Genomic DNA, 6,174 nt, shown 5'->3' with positions numbered 1-6,174 from the left:
GGCGGTGGCGTGACTGCCACGAAATGCGGATCCTCGGAGGGATCCTGCTGCTGCTGGTGAAGTGAAGAATGGTGAGAGGGTGTAAAGTACCACTCACACTGGTTGAACCTCGCTTGATAACTGTCTAGACCCTGATAGGGTGTTCCGTGGAAGGATAACCCATCAGAGATCTCGATTGGATGGTTGGGGGTACCTCTTTCAGGTTCGATGGGATCCGTGTCCTCGTCCATATCCATCGCATTGTCTTCGGAGAAATGGTCCTCTGGTCCTAAAGGGTTAAAACCTACTGGTTCTTGGATAAAGTTTGCCGGGTTGAACTGGCCCTGAAAGACAGGAGTAGGGTCGCCAAAAGAACGGTGCGAAGCAGAACGCTGGAGAGGTATAAATGAAGGTTGAGGGTTATCGGGCTCGTTTTCCGAATTCGGTCCAAAAGAGTAACGGTACGAAGGTGTCGAACTGTGCGAGGTAGACCGTCTAGCGGGCTCAAAGAGGTTCCTCCTACGCCTCTGAGGTTCTTCACTCCTTGTGCTGGAAGGAGCTCGCATGTGTGAAAGTCCGGCCTCGTGATCATTGTGGGTAGTGATTGGCCCCTTGCCTCTTCCTCCTCTTCTGATTGCTGGTGGCATATTTCCTGCTTAAACAATTTTAAATCAACAACAAACAATAAAGGATAACTAGAACAACAATTCGAATTTGTCCTATGTTCTTGTCTAGACTCGAGTATGTGCAATTGTGTCATTGAGAATAAACATAGGGATAGTGTTTAATCACTCAACGTTGGCTCTGATACCAACCTGTCACACCCCGATTTCCACACGTTTCACCGATGGGCCCGGTGGGGGATTACCGTGACGTAGTTGGCAACAATATAGTCAAACAACACAATATTTAAATGCACCGCGGAAGCATAAAGATAGATTTATTTCAACCAACAAAATGTAATATCCAAGTATCACATATTAGCTGGAATAGATCCACAGGTGAATCAAAATAAAAAGGAGATATTATTGTTCAACAGATAATGGCATCCAAGCTTGCGAGACTCTAACGATGCTAAGGAGTGGCCAGCCTATTTCGTGTAGAACCTGCATTTAATCTTTTTGGGGAAAATACGTCAGTTTACACTGGTAAATACATTCAACCGACACTTTTAAAAAGTTTAATAAACATTGATTTGAATGCACATGGCATAAACTTTTATAACTTGGGATAATTAATCAAATCTAATCTTGTAAAAGAATTACATGTTCGTTATGCGTTCAGTCGCCCGGTTCGTGCCGGGTTTAAGGTTAATTGACACACCACATAGTATAAAACCACGGTGGGAAAACCAACGGTTATACCTTTAAAAATATGGACACATTGTCGGGTGTACGCCTACACCCGCGTGTCAAGGTCGTGGCCATTTCATAAAATGATGCCAAGGATATCCGGGACATGGTCATTAAACTCCCAAAAGCGTAAAACAGCCAAAGCCAAATTTTTAAACGGGTTACATTGATAATACTCAACTACTAATGAGTTAAGGTCAATTGCCCGACCAAGCGGTATTTTATATACCATACCCCAAGCCCGTATAAGGGAAAATAAGTTAAAAGTATTTACCTGAGCAAGTAATAACCACAACAAGCAAATGCAAGTATCTTTTACTGGTCTCCTATTCTGGAATGAAGGTTTATGATAACATATTAGAATCCTAACAGGTCTTTTAATTTAGCCTAAGCTTAGACCGGTTAGTTTCAAAGGATAAATACGGTTTAATCGCATGAAAGGCGAAAACCGGGAATGGAATGTGGTTTGGACCCAACAAGTTCGGAGACTTGTATATGGGTAAACTAAACACATTCTGGATTTTGAGATAAAAATGACAAGGTTTGACCCGTTTCGGCTAATTTATGTAAACTAGTTACAAAAACCGGACCGAACGCGTAAATGGCGTAACGGGTAACCGTAAGAGTCCAACACAGGTTTCCTAAGTTAATATGCTCCGAAGAGGTTTTGGTATCAGTAGGATACCTTCCATTATGCCCGTAACGAGTTTAATCCCAATATACGCCCCGTAGGGGTATTTTGGTCATTTTAAAGATTATAAAAGAGATTTCCGGGTTCTACAGGAAATCTGAGTTTTCTGAACAGGTTATAGAGTTCAAAATACTTTATTTATTATTTAAAATCATTAGTAACTGGATTCGTGTCAAAATACCATGTAGAACTCATTTTACGTCCGAAAAGGGTATATTCGGTATTTACCGAATCAACGCTATAACCGCAGGTTATGAGCAGGTTAAAAATAATTAAAAATCCCAAAATATTATTTTACATCAAGGTGTAAAAGGTTTGGTGTCGAAATTTGGGTTTAGATAGGCTTTATGCTAATTGCGCCGTTTAATCATTAAAGTTTTCTTAATTGCTATTTAGCATAACTTCTATTCTAGACCTCGAATTGACATGAAATTTTAGGGACATGTTTAGAAATCAGTATCTAAGGTCAACCGTTAATTACGACGGTTTGACTTTTAAGTTATAACTAAGCAAAAACTTAACTAAGAAGGGTTAAGCACATTTACTGAAGTCCTATGCATGACCAGAGATGAGTAGAGAGAACACTTGATCTCCAGAAATGATCAGAAGTGTTGAATGAAGGTGTGGTTACAAAGTGTGCATCTCATGGCCTTTTATAGTGAATTTGTGAGCTTAGGATCATTACAACTAAGGCTACAAGGGTTCCCTGATCACCAACAAGTGTCCCTGAGTGCTAGAAGTCGTTTAGGGGGTGCCCATGCTCTTGTAATAATGTCTAGAGTGGTTAAAACACCAAACAGTGCTTCTGTCCACGTTTTCTGCATCTGGGCCACTGACGCGGCCCGCGTAAGAGGTCCTGCAACTCTTACGCGACCCGTATGAATCTCCTTGTCAGAGCCCATATCTTTTGCTGCTAGCGCGGCCCGCGTAAAGCCTTTTGCAACCTTTACGCGGCCCGCCTGAGACCTGCTGTAAGATTTTCAAATCTTTTTCAATTATTACAGTCGGCTCTTGGCGTTTCGAAGGGGTAACTTTGCATTTTGGGCCTTCCTTATTTACGTATAAGGGCCTCGGGACTTTTACCCAACTTATTAACCCTCGGTTATTTTATAGTTACCCGAAAAGTCATAACTTTCAATATTTGACGCTTTTCACCCCTCGCATACGAATTCGATCATAACTTTCTCATTTTATAACGGAACTTGATGAAATTTATATCGTGCATTCTAGTGAGCATATTTTATCGTTAAAAAGCCTCGGGTTTGTTAAAGGGTCACTCAGAGGTACAACTTAAACATGTTGACACATTTAACCCCTGTAGCTTGTAATCTCTCACTTTCTTCCACATTTCGTTCCGTATGATCTATGATTCATTCTTTCGAAGGTACGAGCATCATGTAGGGTTACTGTAAAGTATATTTATCCCTTGTTGACATTTTGAACCCTTGAATTCACATACTTTCTATGTTTGTCAACTTTAGTCCCTCTGTAGTGTTTATTTCTACGTGCAAACTTATGACACGTGTTATTACTTTATAGGACGCAAAATTTCGAGGTGTTACAAGAGCGGTTAGCGTATAAAATGTGTTTACGTTGGGTGATCGATGTGATTTAATATATGTAACGTATGTAACACCCAAAAGTGCGTAAAGCAAAAAGGGATCGAGTATACTCACAGATCGTGTTTAGTAAATAAACACTTTCTTGGATTGAAGGGAGCGCTGAGAGATTAGCCTGAACATAGTATGATAGTATAAGCATTGAACAGTGCGTAAAACGGTGTCGAGTGAGCTGAGTGACGGATAGTGATCCGATCGGAAGACCTTCTGGACGGATGGTCATCCGGACGGATGACCATTCGGTCAGAGGGTTGTCCGTCTGGGATGGACATGTTTGTGTATGATGTGAACTTTGAAGTTTTCGTTGTAGCATTATAAAAGATGAAAAGTATCATTATGTGTCCAGCCATCCGGACGGATGGCCGCTCGATCGGATGGTGGTTCATTTGGAATGTTACAAAGATTTCAAGTCCCTTGGTAGAATAGTTATTCGATCGGATGGTCATCTGATCGGATGACTATTCGTTTGGAACTGATATTCTTCGAAGTTTTGCAGAATGTTTAAGTATTGAAAATCACAAGTGATCCGTTTGGATCGTCATTCGATCGGATGGTGATCCGATCGGACGGTAATCTGTTCGGTAACCTGTTCGTTCGAAAACTTGTAAAAATCCTTTAAGTTTAGAAAGTTGTGGTTTGACTGAGACGGTGTGACAACGTGCTAAACAACGGAAACCTCATCAGGTCCAACTTATTCGGTCGGATGGGAATCACCTAGTTCGATCCGAACCAGCTGTTCCTGTCGGTGGTTCATATTCAACCCGTGAATCGGTTGTCTCTTTGATAGTAATCCGTTCTTAGACGGGCACTTCATCAGAAAATGAGTAGAAGGCCCGAACGAGCTCAGATTCTATCGGTTTTGAGTAAAAGTGAAGAAAGTTTGAATCTAGTTGAAAATGTTTAGTTTTAGGTGAAATAAGTGTTTAAACATTGTAGAAATCCTTTAGATCTGAGTTGTTCTTGGTGGAATGAGGTCACACTTTGGTGTTCGTGAGAACCCATGATGACATCATCTTAGAACAGCCCAAATCCACAGATTCCATGGTGAAAATTTGAGATTTGTGGGTGAAATTGATGAGAAAGTGTGTGTAGATCAAGAAAGTACAAGATTTGAGATGAAAACTTACAAGAATCGCGAGGAATCGAGGGAAAAAGGGCCGAGAATGCGCTAGTCGGAGGAGAGCTGTCACATCACGTGAACAGTGATGTGACAGGTGAGTATTTATAGGGGAAAGAGGAGAAAGGCGGTGGGAGTGATTCGATCGGAGGGCCTTCCGATCGGATGACCATCCGATCGGATGGCTCGAGTAAGTTAGTTTCCGACTTTTCGTTTCGTGCGCTGAACGTTGTGTTGCGTTGCGTTGCGTTGCGTTGCGTTACGAGTAAGCGATGCGATAGTATTAAACAATTGTTACACAAATAACATAACTAACATACAACAACATAAGTAACCTAGCGTTTCCAGTTCACGATGAGATTGCGTTGTGATAGAGTTGCGTTTGCGTTTGCGATTAACATCCCAAAACAAATATAAGCATGCACAAGTAACACATAATAGCACACACACGTAAAACAATATCCAGAACTTGTAATTCGAATTGTGATGCGATAGCGATGAGATAGCGTTTAGTGGATTAGCGTTTAATTGCGTTTATTGCACTGTCACTTCACATAATATAACTAAAATAGCATAAACTAAAGTATCAAATAACGAGATTCAAGAGTACAAGTAATAATTAAGCAAGGAATGACAGATCTGATTAGCAATCTTTTCTTCCTTTGACTTTGACTTGTACTTTGACTTCAAAAATCGGGTTGTTACACCCTTACCTACTTTAGGGAATTTTGTCCAGAAATTAAGGCCAGGCATAACGAAAAGCTGTGGATACTTAGCCTTCATGTCACTTTTGAGTTCCCAGGTGAACTCAGCGCCGCGTTTGTCTTCCTAGCGAACCTTCATAATGGGAATGCTTAAGCGCCAGAGCTTCTTGGTTTCTCGGTCCATGATCTCGACTGGCTTTTCCATGAAGTGTAATGTTTCGTCTACTTGTAGATCCTCAAGAGGTACATGTAAATTCTGCTCGGCAAGACACTTTTTGAGGTTCGAAACATGGAAAGTCGGGTGGACGTTGCTAAGTTCCTCCGGTAGTTCGAGTTTGTAGGCCACTTTGCCAATTCTTTCCAGAATCTTAAAGGGTCCAACATATCGAGGCGCGAGCTTTCCTTTCTTGCCGAATCTGATTATCCCCTTCCAAGGTGAAACCTTTAGGAGTATGTGATCACCAACGTCAAATTTAAGGGGCTTGCGGCGTCTATCGGCGTAACTCTTTTGACGACTCCGAGCATTCAAGAGATTGTCTCGAATTTGGAGGATCTTGTCAGTCGTTTCTTGCAATAACTTGGGACCTGTAATTTGCGCCCCTCCGATCTCGTGCCATACAATAGGTGATCGACATTTTCTTCTGTATAATGCCTCAAATGGTGCCATTTGAAGGCTAGAATGATAACTGTTATTGTACGAGAATTCGACCAA

Source organism: Helianthus annuus, chromosome 11, assembly GCF_002127325.2.
Source record: "Helianthus annuus cultivar XRQ/B chromosome 11, HanXRQr2.0-SUNRISE, whole genome shotgun sequence".
Taxonomy (NCBI): Eukaryota; Viridiplantae; Streptophyta; class Magnoliopsida; order Asterales; family Asteraceae; genus Helianthus; species Helianthus annuus.
Note: the sequence above shows the minus strand (reverse complement) of the source record.